Source organism: Aedes aegypti, chromosome 2 (assembly GCF_002204515.2).
Source record: "Aedes aegypti strain LVP_AGWG chromosome 2, AaegL5.0 Primary Assembly, whole genome shotgun sequence".
NCBI lineage: Eukaryota > Metazoa > Arthropoda > Insecta > Diptera > Culicidae > Aedes > Aedes aegypti.
The window spans coordinates 115,268,081-115,283,846 of record NC_035108.1 but is presented as its reverse complement, the minus strand read 5'-3'; the positions used below and the strand labels follow the sequence as shown (position 1 = coordinate 115,283,846).

Sequence of the window (15,766 nt, the reverse complement as noted above, 5' to 3'; positions counted from 1 at the left end):
CAAGTAGCTTCTGTTTTATGATGCACCCTAACAGGCGTTAATTTGCTGAAGAGAATCGAATTGCGAATAATAGTTACAACCTGAGTAAAAAAAGAATGCGACCGATTGTTGTTCTATTTCGGAAAAGCCTCAGGATCTTTCCGAGCAGAAAGAAAGTCCCTTTTCACTTAACTCGTGCGAAACTCTTGGTTAGGAACTTAATTGGTGCATTGTCTCATTCTACTTCTACATAATTTTCTCATTCATCATTTCGACACCTCATTATTCTAACAACAAAGAAAAATCCGCTGAATATTCTTTGTTAAGATTAATTGGACCACGGTATCCTATTGTGCAAACTGTTTGAAGTTCATATGAATTGGCTGTACGTAATACCGTAGTCGGAGAAGTATTTCCATTTTTAGAATGATGAGCCTCTTTGATATATGGAAGCGAATGGTAGACTGTAGGTAGAAGGCATTGCCACAGTTAAAATTTATGGGGATAGGTGGGTGTAGTAGAATAACACCAAAGACAAATTAAAGACCTCCATGTCCCTTGCAGTTGCTCAAAATTTTATGGCTTATAAGGTAATCTAGAATGCCGTGAAAAGTGTACTGCGATCTGTCAAACTTGGGTACCTTTTGCACTACCGAGGGACGAAATGCAGTACTAGAAGTGGTACCCAATCTGAGCCCGAGTGTGACGGACCTGATAACACCCTTGAAGAACGTAGCACTTTAAAAAGACGTCCGTTCATCTTAAAATCCGTCTAAGGAATCATGACATCAGGCTGAAAAAGAGTGCAACGAACCCGATAGTCAGCATCTCGTACTTCGCCTACCCGAATGTTAGTTTCGTAATTCTCCTCGGTTACCCGAGCGTCGCATACTCTCGAGAAAGCCTACGATCATCGGGAAAGCTCGTTGCGCATCTTTCATTTTCTTAGGTCGTATGAATAAATTGAGCAAAAGCTTGTACTTTACTCAAATCCACCTTATAATTTTCTTGAGCATTTACTCAAGTGGGTATGATAAAACTGAGCATTTGAGCATTTACTTTTTGGACATCTAAATTCGTATGAATAAAGCGATAAAAGCTGAGTAAATGCTCCATCGGTGGCCTTAAAACAAGACCTTATCAAGCTGACTCGGCGGCAGGGGCAGTTCATGCTGGCTGGCGACCTGAACGCAAGGCACGAGGCATGGGGAAATACCCGGCGGAACAGGAATGGCCTCATCCTACAACAGGACCTGGAGGAAGGCCACTACACCATTCTGAGCCCGGATTCGCCCACCCGCCTGAGCCGGTCCGGGGCCCACTCAACCATCGATGTCTTCCTGACCATCGTTCATCAGGTTCTCAGCTCGGATAACTATTCGGTGGTGGCCGAAGTTGGTTCCCTGGTCAACCGGCGCAACTATCACCGTGTCGACTGGGGTCGATTCCAGCGGTGAATCGACTCCAATATCGCATACGAGGCTCCCCTGGCGTCCATGGAAGACGTTGGCTGCAGAGCATCGAAGAGGCCATCTCCGTGGGCATCTGGTCAAATATGCTCACCGAGCAACACCCTTTCGATCGATCGAGTTACCAAAGAACTCATTCGTTTGCACAACGCCAAACGTAGGCAGTACGAACGGTACGAACGCACTGGTCTGCCTACGTTGATCAAGGCCAGAATGGTGGACCTTAGAAACGAAAATTTTTCAAACAAGCACCCCTATTAATTTTTTTTAAAGACACTGACACGTTAATGCTTCCAGTAGGCATTTTGCCCTTTGAAGGAAGCACCACACTAGACAACGGACTAGCATGCAACGCCCTTGTTTACGTTCGAATGTGCTTTCGATCGAAAACCGTTCGCATTCTCGTTTAAAATAAAAAAATCAAATGGGCCATGGATTCGAACGAATAGGATTCGATCAAAAGTTGGATCCGCCGTAAACAAGAATGAGGGTGAAGGTCCGCTCTCTCCTACACTGAAGCCAGAATTTGCGTACAATTCATAAGAGAACGCTTGTGAATTGATTTCTTGACTGGTTTTCTCTCTTTCATACGATTCTTCATGAAACACAAACGTCCGATATTCACAGAAATTTCTTGTCGTTATCATTAGAAATCTTATGAAATCTTTAATTTTTCTAAATTCAAAGAGCGATTCTCTAAAATACATAATGGTCCTAAAGAATTCCATAATTGATATTCTATGATCCTTCATAAGAGTACTCTCTGATATTATACTTATTTGTATTATGAACGCAATGATCGAGTGGAAGTTCATAAGTTTTTCTTATGAGTCTCATTAGATTGCTTCTTATGTCTTTATTCAATAAGAATTCCGTATGAAAATTCTTACGTGGTTTTTTGATAAAGGAAGTCGGAAACTGTTTTTCACAAGTGTTAACTAATCATTGTCATACGCGCGCTTATGAATCTCAATCGTGTATATTTGTTATTAGCATCTCCACGTTAAATCCATAAAGATTTTCGTATGCCACCCAATTGTTAAGAAAATCGTACCCATTAGATTGTCTTCGATGTCAATGATCAATGCGTTTGATATCCAAAAAGATTTCTTATGAATTATTATCTGTCATATGTAATGAGTGTTTTCATAAGTCGTTTGGAATGTTATAAGATTCTCGAATGAAGAACAAAATACTTCTTATTCGTTATTCCATAAGAATTCCTTATGTACCCTCATACGTCCGTTTCCGTCAGTGTAGAATTATGCTGGGCATTCCCTGGAAGACGACCAACAATTTAAAAAAACCAAACCCAGACCCATTCTACCGTTATCCGCTAGACAACACGATCGTCTGATAACCAGGGCTGTTGCATTTTCGAAAGCATTTGTGAACCCGAAAGGCTCGGTTGCGTCGTCTCGAGGGAACAAACAATCTGCTCGCTTTCGTTCTTCTTTCACCAATCATTCCGTTCCGTTACCTGATTGAAACAGCGACAAGAAAAGGTGACATGAAGAGTAAGAACTTCGTTCAATTTGATTTCATTGAAATCTATCCAAAATGTTCGAATTGGATTTTACCTATTTTTTGCAATAGTAATGTCAATAACTTGTTACGGTAATAAATTAAAGATATGAGAAAAGAGTATGCGGGCCACCACGTTGTTCATTTGAATTAATCAGCTCCTAAAGTTAGAGACTAACGATTGAAAGACCAGCTCGCTGCGGTAAGGCTCTGATATATGACGCGCGACGCACAGGCAGCACGAAAGAAATGAAAGACTACGCTTGCTGCGATGAAAGGATATGTTTGTCGGATTGAAACGAAACAGTAGAGTTTCAATCGAAAGGGAAGCTTGAGTCAGTCAGTTGGGGACTGAAAATGCTTTCAATGAATTGAAAATGGACGGCCCTGCTGATAACCCCTGCGGAGAAGACTGCTGGTCGGCATTTCGTCAGCTCACACAATCTAGGGCTAAACATTACTAGTCCACACGAAGCTGCTGTTTCCGAACACGCAGCTAACCTACACCGATCTCCCAACGACTTCTCGGAGGAGTTGGAGATTACTGCTGACGAATTGCTGGCCTATGGCAAAACACCCAAAAACATGAAGGCCCCTGGTTTGGTTTCTATCAACATCCGGCACAGATTGTTAACCCGTGGCTTCGACTTAGCTTCCCCTCGTCGTGGAAGTCAGCAAAAGTCATATGTCATATAAGGAAACCTGGGAAGGATGCTTCTTCCTCCAACAGCTATCGACCCATTAGCCTTCTTTCAGGGTTATCAGAGCTTTTCGAAAAAGCGATCAACAGACGGCTGCTTTCGGCAGCCGATAAAAATAACATCTTACTCGAGGAACGATTTGGCTATCTACGCGGTCGCTCAACCGTGCACCAACTGACTCGAGTAACCAACATCCTCAGGGAACAAAGTCCCTCGTCGAATCCTCTGCCATGGCGTTGCTTGATGTTGAATGAAAAAGCATTCGACAACGTCTGGCACGATGGCCTGGTGTACAAGCTGCACCGATACAAGCTTCCCACCTATATGATTGAAATCATCAAAAATTATCTGTACGACAGGACGTTCAGGGACTCAACATCCCCGCAGGTGTTCCACAGGGAAGTATTTTAGGTACCCTACAGCAGGGCGTCTACTACCTGAAAAAAAACTGGAAAACCTGGAATTCTCAGGGAATTTTATTCAACCTGGAAAAAACCTGGAATTCTCAGGGAATTTAGGCCACAGTCAGGGAAATAATTTTGAAACAGTAATTCATGGTTGAATTAACTATTTCGAAACTATTTTTGCACACGGGCGCCGCCTCAAAATGCAACTTGACCGATTAAGTTCATTAATAAACTTGGACGTTTTCCATGAAATGCTTTCAAATAATTCACCATATATTTATTATAAGATACTAAAATCATCAATTATTCGTAGTTCCGGAAAAAATGTCTGTTTGTTGCTGGTTATGAATCAGCATGATTGAAATTTTCAAAGGTGGCAGTAGTATTACACAGCTTAACAAACATAACATTTTTGCGTGTCTCAAAGATCAAATCATGTGCCTAGTACATTTGGGGTTGGTGAATTTGAAGCTGATTTCGAAAATGTTCCAGCACGTTACGATTTTGAACTATGGGTCCTCAAAGTAGTATAAAATGCTGTGTTTTAATGTTGAAAGTTAAACAGCATTTTATGCAACCTTGAGAACCCGTAGCTCAAAATTGTAATATGCTGGAACATTTTTGAAATCAGCTTCAAATTCACCAACCCCAAATCAAATAATCATCAGATTAGGATTATGTAGGATTTAATTTGGTTTGAATGCCAAATAAATGTTGAATAAATCGTTGTTTTTTTTCACCATGCCGCCATCGTCACACAATATTATTCATTCCTATTATATGGCAAGATACCATACTTTTCAGATACATCAACAAATAACTTTTGAGCTTTGAAAGTATTATGAAATTTGTTGAAAAGTATTCTCTAACACTTCTTCTTCTTTCTGGCGTTACGTCCCAACTGGGACAAAGCCTCAGATTAGTGTTCTTATGAGCACTTCCACAGTTATTAACTGAGAGCTTTCTTTGCCGATTGACCATTTTTGCATGTGCATATCGTGTGGCAGGTACGAAGATACTCTATGCCTTGGGAATCGAGAAAATTTCCTTTACGAAAAGATCCTCGACCAGCGGGATTCAAACCCACGACCCTCAGCATGGTCATGCTGAATAGCTGCGCGTTTACCGCTTACCGCTATGGGCCCCATTCTCTACACTGAAATGAATTTTATTGTAGAAACTACTGAATCCATGGTAAAATTAAGAACTGCACCAACGATTTTCAACCGACTACATTAATCTGTTAACTCTACCAAAACATAGTCAACATCACTACACAAGAAAATTTCTTCTGTTGATTTAACCAGAGTTGTAGTATTTATGACTAGAAACATTCTTGATTTGAGAAGTTTAGCATCATGCTTTTGACCACACTGTGTTGTACGGTGCGTGTCACGGATTGAAATACAATGCTTTGTAGTGGATGCTACTATGGACATAGTCAAATTTACTGCACTGCTCAGTGATTTTTACCAGATTATAGTAAACTTAACAGATTTTTGTAGTCGGTTGAAAATCGTTGGTGCAGTTCTTAATTCTACCATGGATTCGGTAGATTATATAACAAAATTTGTTTGCGTGTAACACATCAACCTTAAATTATGTAGTAAACTAAGCAGATAAATCTTCATATAAGCTGGTTCTTGCATGTAAGTTGAATGTAGTCATTAAAGAATGCATTTCATCTCCCAAAATCTTAAAAACTAAAAAAATATTTTTGAAAACGGTCATGGTTTCAGTAACTCTAATTTAAGTAAATAGCAGTATTTTGATGCTTGATACAAAGAAAATGTTCCGCAGTGTAATTGATTAATGTAAAAGATTGACACACACACTAGTAAAACAAAATACTTGTAATGGGACTTCTGAATAGACCTTTTTCTCCAGACCAGACAAGCTGTTCAGAACCCACTCTCAGAAAACATTTTAAGCATTCCTGTTTTTCGTAAAAATTCTAATGAAATACAAAAAAAAATGTTGTCCTTCGCAGAGTTGGTAGCAGGTCTGTTTTAAAATACTTGGTGTCTGTTTCAATGCAAGTATTCAAAAAGTTTCTATTTTTGAAGGAAGATCTCTAAAGACTCTGTTTTGAACAAAATGGTCTCTAAAGTTACTATATGCATTATATTGCTTGCAATTAATCCTAATGCAAAATTATAGACAGTAACATTCAGAGACTAAAATGCGACTATTCAACAGGCTCATCTAGATTTTTTTTAGATCCCTCGAGGAAAAGCTTCAAAAAATATCCCAGTAATTCCAAGAGATTTGATCTGGAATACTTTCAAAGATGTTCTCTAGATTTTTTTTATAGAGTTCTCTCTACCAATTATCCCAGAAACTTATCCAGCGACTTTTCGAAGGATGTTTAGAGGAATTTCTCCAGATTGTGCTCTCGTAATTTCTACATTTATTTTTTTGATATATTTTTTCGAAAACTATACCAAACTATGCTTTAATTCTTCAATTGATTCCTCCAGCTGTTGCTCTAAAGAATTTTCCAAAGATTCATATAAGGTACCGTGGGGCAAGTGGGTAATGGAATTCGCATAGTTGAGATTCTTCAAATTCTAGAGACTTTAAATTGAAACAAATGAGGTCGTGTATATTTTTTAGCTTGACTCTCACCAAATATAAGCAGCATGCTGAAATTGATTTTTATGAAAAATTGAAGAAAAAAATACAGAAAAAGTTTTTGAAAAATATCTCCTTACTTTTCACTTGCCTCAAAAGTGGGGCAAGTGAAAAGTTTACTGTTTTGAACAATAAATTCAAAAACAAACAGTTATATTCATGATTTCTATTAGCCTTAACATTTGTTAAGGCTTCCCAATGAACAATAACATAAGTAAAATGTAAACAAAGAAAATGTTATTCTTTTCACTTGAATTTTCTTCTGTTCAGTTATGTTAGTTGAAATGATTCGACAACATTATAACTGCAACATTTCTAATGTTAGTTCTTACATTATAGGACAGCAATTGCATTTCCGCTCTGTAGAATTTCCACCGCTCGTTATTTGTTTTTGAGAAAGTCGGATAACTCTTCGGGAGAAATCAAACGGAATCCTTCAATAACGTATTTATATTTTTTTTTATGTGGATAGACCTATTGACTGTTTAACGATAAACTTGCAACGATCGACGCGCCACCATATTTCATATAACGGAGGGTATTAGAACTAACTTGGAGGTGATGCTTTGGAGGTTATTTGGCAATTTGGAGGTTAAAATCCCCTCCAAACACTAGCGATTTTGCGGTGGGATGTTGACGTTTGCTGACGAATACACCGTTTTTAGATTGTATAACATTTTGCGGTAATCCACTTCGCGGTATACGATTTCGCGGCGTGCCATTTCGCGGTACGACATTTCGCGGTTGGTACCATTTGGCGGCATGTTATTTCGCGGTCAGTATTATTTCGTGGTGTACCGTTTCGCGGTTTGTACCGAGAAGTTTCATATATCTTAACAGTGCAATTTGAAGGACTGCCTGTGTTCAAAAGAAGGGTAAATCACCGATGAAAATGTTATTAGTGATAATGCCAACAATTTTCAGTGCAACTCATAGGAAAACCCACACCGCGAAATGGTATAGACCACGAAATGACATACCGCGAAATGGTACTAACCGCAAAACGGAAAACCGCCAAATGATACAAGCCGCGAAATGGTACACCGCGAAATGGTTGACCGCGCAATGGTTTACCGCGAAATGTCGGACAACCCCATTTTTATGTTTTGAACTAGCTTTACATAGACATTTCTCGAGATTTCCGTGTGTTCTCTAATATTGCAACTTTTCAGTCAACGTCTTCCTTTTAATTGGCTGCCCGAAGTAGACATATTAATATTGTAATGTTTGGCAACATCTTTTACAGAAGTTCCATGATTTCTAAAGCGGGGGCCACAATGGTCTAATCCACCGATGTTCTAAATTCACTCGGTCTGTGACTTGTGACACTTGAGTGGGGCACGCTCCCGTATGATCCCCACGTGATCTGGACCCGCTCTACACTCTGAAAAATATCTAAACTATATAGTTTAAAAGCCACTCTAAATCGCTATTTGCCTGGTTGGGTCTAAGCCCCGTATAGGTGCAGACTATACAGGCTTATTTATCCTGAGCATAAACTGACGCTAGTATAACTCCACCGCATCAATGCTTTTTATAGCATGCTACCGAATTCCCCGACGTTGCTACAAATATAAACAAAGAGGAAAACATTGAAAAAAATCAAACTCCCCGTTTTTATTTTATTATCTTTAAAACACATGGAAATGAAATCAGTAGTTTGCACTTAACATTAAGACCCATGCCTTATTTCAGATAACTAAAATTTTGATTCTGCGTAGTCTGCCGTTCACAAAACTTCCGAGCCGCTCGTATTTAATTATCCTGCAAATATTCAATAGCATCCAGATCCGAAATGATGGATTCTTCTCATGTTTCTGCTTTCTGGACCGTGTTTTCTGCATTGAAGTAGTACTTCATGACGCTGTTTCCGTTTTGCACGTGCAGACACTCGGTGTTTTCGAGCTTTTCTGAAATAAATGAAGGAAGAAAAATTAAACTGAGATGAAGGGAATTTAAACTTGTATTACATTTCTTACCTACTAAACAGTTCCTAGCCATTCGCCATTCGATTGATTCGCAATTTCTAATGAAAAGCAGTCCACTTTTGAGAATTTTCTAATGATAGTTAATCGAATAGTAGACAAATTAATGAAACGAATTTCGCGAGTCAAGCCGTCTTCACCGACATTTTTGTTTTTGTGAACATCTGCGGTCGCTAAAATACACTGATAAAAATAGTTTTGTGGAAGTCCAGCTTAGTTTAGTTTATTATACCAAAAATGTATACCACTTAAACTGAGCCTAGTGTATTCTTTAAGTATGACAAAAATGTATGAGTTTTAAACCGCTTATGATTTCTATTATTTCTGAGTGTAGTGTCAAAATTCTACGACCGAGTTAGTTTAGTACACCAGTGGATAAGACCATGGTCCGTCAACTTCGACTTCGACTTCAGCGTTAACGCATCCGTCAATGTACTAAAAACGTTGACGGATGCGTTAATGCAACACATGCGCACAATACTGCGTTGCGTCGTACGTTGTTATTATTGTTGAATTGCGTCATTCTCATCGTAGTCTTGTTTACCTACATCAAGTTGTGATCAATTTTTCCTCGGAGTTGAACTTTTGTGTGATGTTGACTGCATTTCTAGCGGAATCCGAAGTTTTGCCATTTTTTTTGTTTTGAATCTTCCGTCACGCGTTGGCTGCTGCGTCAACTTTGAAGATTTTCAAAGTTTAGCACAGCGTCAGCGTTTTTAGTACATGCGTGCGTTAGACGCAACGCATCATTGTGGGGTGCTGCATTGAATATCATTACTTTAAACTTAGCTGTCAGTTAAAGCTGACGGTGAAGTCGACGCTAACGGACCATTGTGGCCGCAGCTTAATAGCTTTTAACGCTTAAGTATCCACTTCTAGCGTAACATTTGAAAAGGGCCTAACTGCAAAATGTAAACAAACTTGATTATTCATTATTCGTATCATTTTTTACGTAAATTATTCCTACATACTCTTACGGACATGCAAAATGCATTATTAATGGTAATTTTATTCAAATTTAAAAGGGCCTATCTGAAAATGATAAAACTAAAAGGGCCTAATTGGTCATAACAGGGCCTAACTGAAAATTTCCATCAAAATCAGATTGGCCCTTCCGTGCATTTTTAATTTTCCTCCATATTTTACAATATTTAGCCATTGTATAGTGTTTTTGAAATATTTGAAAAGGGTCTATCAGCATAACGTAAAAATTGAGAAATGCTCGATTGAAGATTCTGTAACATATTGATTGTTACTATTTTAAACGCTATCTAATAGTTTTAAACTTTTGTTCGACACTCATAGTCTATTACTGGGCCACGTAACGTTTTAAATCTAACATAACATAAAAACTAGTAAAAAATGTTGAATTCAAACATCATCGGCAGATAGGCCCTTTTACGAGTCTTCAAACCAGTTAGGCCCTTTCAATTAGGCCCTTTAATTGAACATGGTTTGAGTTAGGCCCCTCCAGTTAGGCCCTTTTATTTAACATAGTTCCAGTTAGGCCCTTTTGGAATTTGTTAATTTTATTGATTATTGAATAGATTTTCAAAGTTTTAGAACAAAATCAATCGATTATGTGAGAAAATCAACATTGAATATTGAAAATTCTTTATTGAAGATTCTGTACTATATTGATTGTTCATATTTCAAACCCTTTCTCCTATTTACTAGTTTTATACTTGTGTTCAACACTCATAATAGTCTACTAGGTGTCCCATAACGTTTTAAATCTTAAATAACAAAACAACTCGTGAAAATGGTTGAATTCAAACATCATCGGCAGATAGGCCCTTTCACGAGTCTGCAAACCAGTTAGGCCCTTTCAGTTGGGCCCTTTGATTGAACATGGTTTCAGTTAGGCCCCTCCAGTTAGGCCCTTTTATTGAACTTAGTTCCAGTTAGGCCCTTTTGGAATTTGTTAATTTTATTGATTATTGAATAGATTTTCAAAGTTTTAGAACAAAATCAATCGATTATGTGAGAAAATCAACATTGAATATTGAAAATTCTTTATTGAAGATTCTGTACTATATTGATTGTTCATATTTCAAACCCTTTCTCCTATTTACTAGTTTTATACTTGTGTTCAACACTCATAATAGTCTACTAGGTGTCCCATAACGTTTTAAATCTTAAATAACAAAACAACTCGTGAAAATGGTTGAATTCAAACATCATCGGCAGATAGGCCCTTTCACGAGTCTGCAAACCAGTTAGGCCCTTTCAGTTGGGCCCTTTGATTGAACATGGTTTCAGTTAGGCCCCTCCAGTTAGGCCCTTTTATTGAACTTAGTTCCAGTTAGGCCCTTTTGGAATTTGTTAATTTTATTGATTATTGAAGTGATTTTCAAAGTTTTAGATCAAAATCAATCGATTAGGTATGTGAGAAAATCAACATTGATTAATAAAAATTCTTTATTGAAGATTCAGTACTATATTGATTCCTATTTCAAGCCCATTCTCTTTTTTACTAGTTTTATCATAATCTTAATGCGAAGTTAGTTGAAAAACTGATTTTTTATCCTGAAAAAAAAAAATCAATTACATTAAAAATTTTGAATAATTTTTATTTGTTGCCTCTAGTTGTGGATCGAGTTCCAAAAGTCGCGATTTTCACAAAAACAAATTCGTTTGTTTTTGTAACAGCCTTGCAAGAATTCTTCTTATACTTCTTCTTGGCATTACGTCCTCACTGGGACAGAGCCTGCTTTTAAGCTTTGTGTTCAATGAGTACTTCCACAGTTATAAACTGAGAGCTTTTTTTGACAAGTTGCCATTTTCGCATTCGTATATCGTGTGACAAGTACGAAGGTAAAGAAAAAGTAAAGGAAATTTCCATTACGAAAAAACCTGGACCGACCGGGAATGGAACTCAGATACCTTCAGAATGGCTTTGCTTTGTAGCCGCGGACTTAAACTGCTCGGCTAAGGAAGGCCCTCAAGTATAAAACAAGTAAAAAAGTGAATGGGTTTGAAATAGATATAATAAATAAGGTACTGAACCTTCAACCGAGAATATCCAACATTTAGCTATTACATTGTTTTTCCCTCGCTTTATTTTATTTAAAAACTATGAAAATTACTTCAATAAGCAATAAAATCAACAAATTCCAAAAGGGTCTAACTGGAACTATGTTTAATAAAAGGGCCTAACTGGAGGGGCCTAACTGAAATCATGTCCAATCGAAGGGCCTAACTGAAAGGGCCTAACTGGTTTCAAGATTCATTGAAGGGCCTAACTGCTGATGATATTTGAATGCAACCATTTTCACGAGTCGTTATGTTATTTGAGATTACTAACGTTCTGGGCCACGTAATAAACCATAATGAGTGTCTAACACAAGTATAAAACTAGTAAAAAAAAGTGAATGGGTTTGAAATATCAATAATCAATATGTTGCTGATTTTGTATAGAATAGTTTCCAATACTTAGCTTGTATGATATTGTGTTGTTTTCTCACATAATCATTAAATGTTGTCGAAGAATTATGCAAATCACTTCAATAATCAATAAAATTAGCAAATTCAAAAAGGGCCTAACTGGTTTGAAAATTCGTAAAAGGGCCTATCTGCGGATGATGTTTGAATTGAACTATTTTTACAAGTTGTTGTGCTATTTCAAATTCAAATCGTTGTGAGCCACGTAATAGACCATTATAAGTGTCGAACACAAGAGGTTATCCGAAAATGACGTCCATCAATTGGGGCCTCCTCCAATGGGGGGATGTACGAAAATGTGACAGTGCATGGATTGGGTATTAGAAAAAGCGTGACAGAGGGGGTAGAAGGGTTCTAGAAATCCCGAAAACGATGGACGTCATTTTTGGACCTTCCCCAAGTATGAAACTAGTAAAAAGCGAATGGGTTTGAAATAGGAATAATCAATATGGTACTGAATCTTCAACCGAAAATTTCCAATATTTAGCTATTATATAGTGTTTTTTTCACATAATCGCTAAATTTTGTTCAAGATTTATGCAAACCAATTCAAAAATCAATAAAATTAGCAAATTATAAAAGGGCCTAACTGAAAACATGTTCAATCAAAGGGCCTAACTGAAAGGGCCTAACTGGTTTGAAGATTCATAAAAGGGCCTATCTGCCGATGATGTTTGAATTCAACAATTTTTACGAGTTGTTGTGTTATTTGAGATTTGAAACATAATGAGCCACGCAACAGACTTTAATGGGTGTCGAACACAGGTATGAAACTAGTAAAAATGCGAATGGGTTTAAAATAGGAATTATAAATATGGTACGGAATCTTCAATTGAGAATTTCTCAATGTTTACGTTTTGCAGATAGGCCCTTTTCAAATGTTACGCTAGACTTATCCGCGAGCGGGAATGGCGTCTTGTGGGTGCTGCTTGATGCTGGGTGGGATTTAAAATTTGACGTTTGTTGGAGGTCGTCAAAGCAAGTGCACCTACCGGAGACAGCAGTCTTGCCACCCAGAGGAAAAAAAGGAGCATCTACCATCGAAAATTTGGATGGCTGTAAATTTGGCAATTGTCTTAATCCATGATAATTTTGGGGAAAAAAAATGTAAATTTAAATGTGTATATAAAATGTAAAAGGCATCCCGGACACAGTGTCGTTCCACAGATTCCCATCCTGCCCCAATTCTAAGTAAACTGAGTGATGCCGGTGGTACAAACAAGATCCTAGGGGAAAATGAACGGACTTCTTGAGCTATCCCGAAGCTACGTTCCTGCGGAACAAATATTTCAGAGGAACAGGATGTTAAGCTAGAGAAGGTTCTGGATATGCTATAAGAAGAGTGTTTTGTTTCACGAGAGGAGCTTGGTGTGGTAGTTGTTGTTATAGCTTGAATTCTTTCAAGTTTATTTCTTGATGTTGGCTTGGTTGGGCGAATTCCTGGTTTAAAAATAAACTTTCTTCGGACAGCGTGCTCACTCTAGCAGATGGTATTTCAACAACTTTTCTGCGATATAATCCGAATTGATCAAGTTATCAAAACGTAGTGCTCTTTCACATTGATATTTTGTAAACATCAAACTCAGCAAAGATAAAATTTTCGCTGGTAGGTGCACTTGCTTTGACGACCTCCAACAAACGTCAAATTTTGAATCCCACCCACCATCAAGCAGCACCCACAAGACGCCATTCCCGCTCGTGGATAAGTGGATAGTTCTTAAAATTACTATTCAGGATTATGTTAAAATTTAACGTGTTTGTCTTTACAAATACTGCAATATTGTTAAAATTACTATGCCATCAATCGATAAATTTTACTATCATGAGAAGTCAAGAGCACTGTTGCACTGCATTGAAGATAAATACAAGATCGGTAATTTTTAATGAACAATGTTGTCATTTTTACTATGTGCATGGTAATTTTAACAACAAAACGTAGTAATAATGACCCCTCCAACTTGGATGTTTTTCTCCGTCAACTTGTGAAGGATTAACATCAGCGCGGATATAAAAGACTTTTGTTTTGTGTTTTGGACGTAATATTAAGCAATGTTTTTATAGTAACTATTCTACCCATGCTGCTATTAATCCAGAATTTCCAGAATTGGTAAGAAATATTCACAAAATATACAACAATTCGCTCAGCAATTTATTTTCATTTTGCAGATTGCATCGTGCAATTTCCAGACCCAAATAAGTGATCCAAAATATAATTTAAGACTACTTCATTCTACTTTTATTGGTGAGTATTCCATTATTGATCGTTTTATTAATTAATGCGATATTAACCATGCACATGTTTTATAGAAAATTTGAGCGATGGTGAGCAGATTCTGCATGTGCCGCCATGTTCCATCAGAGATCAATGCACTATGGTCCAGGAATCAGTTTTACGCGGAAAGATGCATTTTGAGCTTTAGAATGAAACATTAGACAAAAACGGACTTCTACAAAGTTGTTTGTATTAGTTAAGCCCTTTGTTTGGTTTTATTGAAAATTAGGGTGGACCACATTTTCATGAAAATGGTGTAACTAACTTTCTTATTTGTAGAAACTATATTATACATGCTTCAGCAAAGTTGTAGACCATTCAATTTCAAGCAACTTTGCCAAAAAAAGTTTTTTTGTATCTCTTAAATTGACCGATTTAGAGCTTTTTTCCTACGGTGACATAGGGTGGTCCGAACAAAACTGGTTTTCTGGCTCTAGAGTTTTCAATTCAAATTTCTCATCAAAGTAGTCTATGAAACACTTTTAGAGCTTTGAAAAATGCGTAATTTGGTGAGTGAAGAAACTCGCTATCTCCTTCCGTTTAGGAGTTATTGTTGTTTTTCTCTCAAAAACATGCCTACTTTGATTGTGAATATCTCTGATTGGGGCAAACATAAAAAATATCTTTTGACGGCGTTCAAAAGACAAAATAAAATTGTATATTATATCAAAAAATTACAGATGTGTTATTTTTGTAACTCTAATAAAACGTCTTGAAAGTCAAATATTTTTTATCGCAAAAACTTTAATAACTTTTGAACTAAAATAGATATCAACAATCTTTTTGCATGAAAATTTGCGTTTTGTTAAGTTCTAAAAGTCGTTCATAGACGACTTTGACGAGAAAATAATATTGAAGAAACTAGAGTTGAAAAACTTATTTTTGTTGGACCACCCTGCGATTATTAGGAAAAAATGCCCTAGATTGGTCAAATTTTGAGCTACATAAAAACTTTTTTTGGCAAAGTTGATCAAAATTTCAAGTTCTACCGCTTTGCCTTAGAGCATATACCAGTATTTTTGCAAATAAAAAATTTGATTATATGATATGCGTGATATTGTGGACCACCCTAGTTTCAAATGACACAGTATGTAAGCTTACATTTTTAGAAACAATTTTGTAGAAGATCATTTTTGTCTAAAATTTCATTTTCATGCTCAAAATGCAAAATAATAAAGAAATACATACTATGAAAATCTTCAAAATAGTTTTAGAGCCCTATCTTTTTTATTTCAGCTTTCTCGTCAAAGCGGTCTATGAACGACTTTAAGAACTTAACAAATCGCAAATTTTCATGCAAAAATATTGATAATATCTATTTTAGTTCAAAAGTTATTAAAGTTTTTCTGCT

The 15,766-nt window shown here is 37.0% G+C and overlaps 2 long non-coding RNA genes across 2 annotated transcripts; one reads left to right on the top strand and one right to left on the bottom strand.

The window, feature by feature from the left end:
* Positions 1-8,306: 8,306 nt before the first annotated feature.
* LOC110675297 lies at positions 8,307-9,543 on the bottom strand. Its single transcript, XR_002499345.1, has 2 exons — positions 8,694-9,543; positions 8,307-8,624 (listed from the first exon to the last, which is right to left on the bottom strand). It is a non-coding gene; the product is annotated as an uncharacterized LOC110675297 (long non-coding RNA).
* A 4,295-nt stretch (positions 9,544-13,838) lies between these two features.
* LOC110675952 lies at positions 13,839-14,511 on the top strand. The gene is made up of 3 exons (XR_002499945.1): positions 13,839-14,250; positions 14,310-14,385; positions 14,451-14,511. It is a non-coding gene; the product is annotated as an uncharacterized LOC110675952 (long non-coding RNA).
* Positions 14,512-15,766: the final 1,255 nt, after the last annotated feature.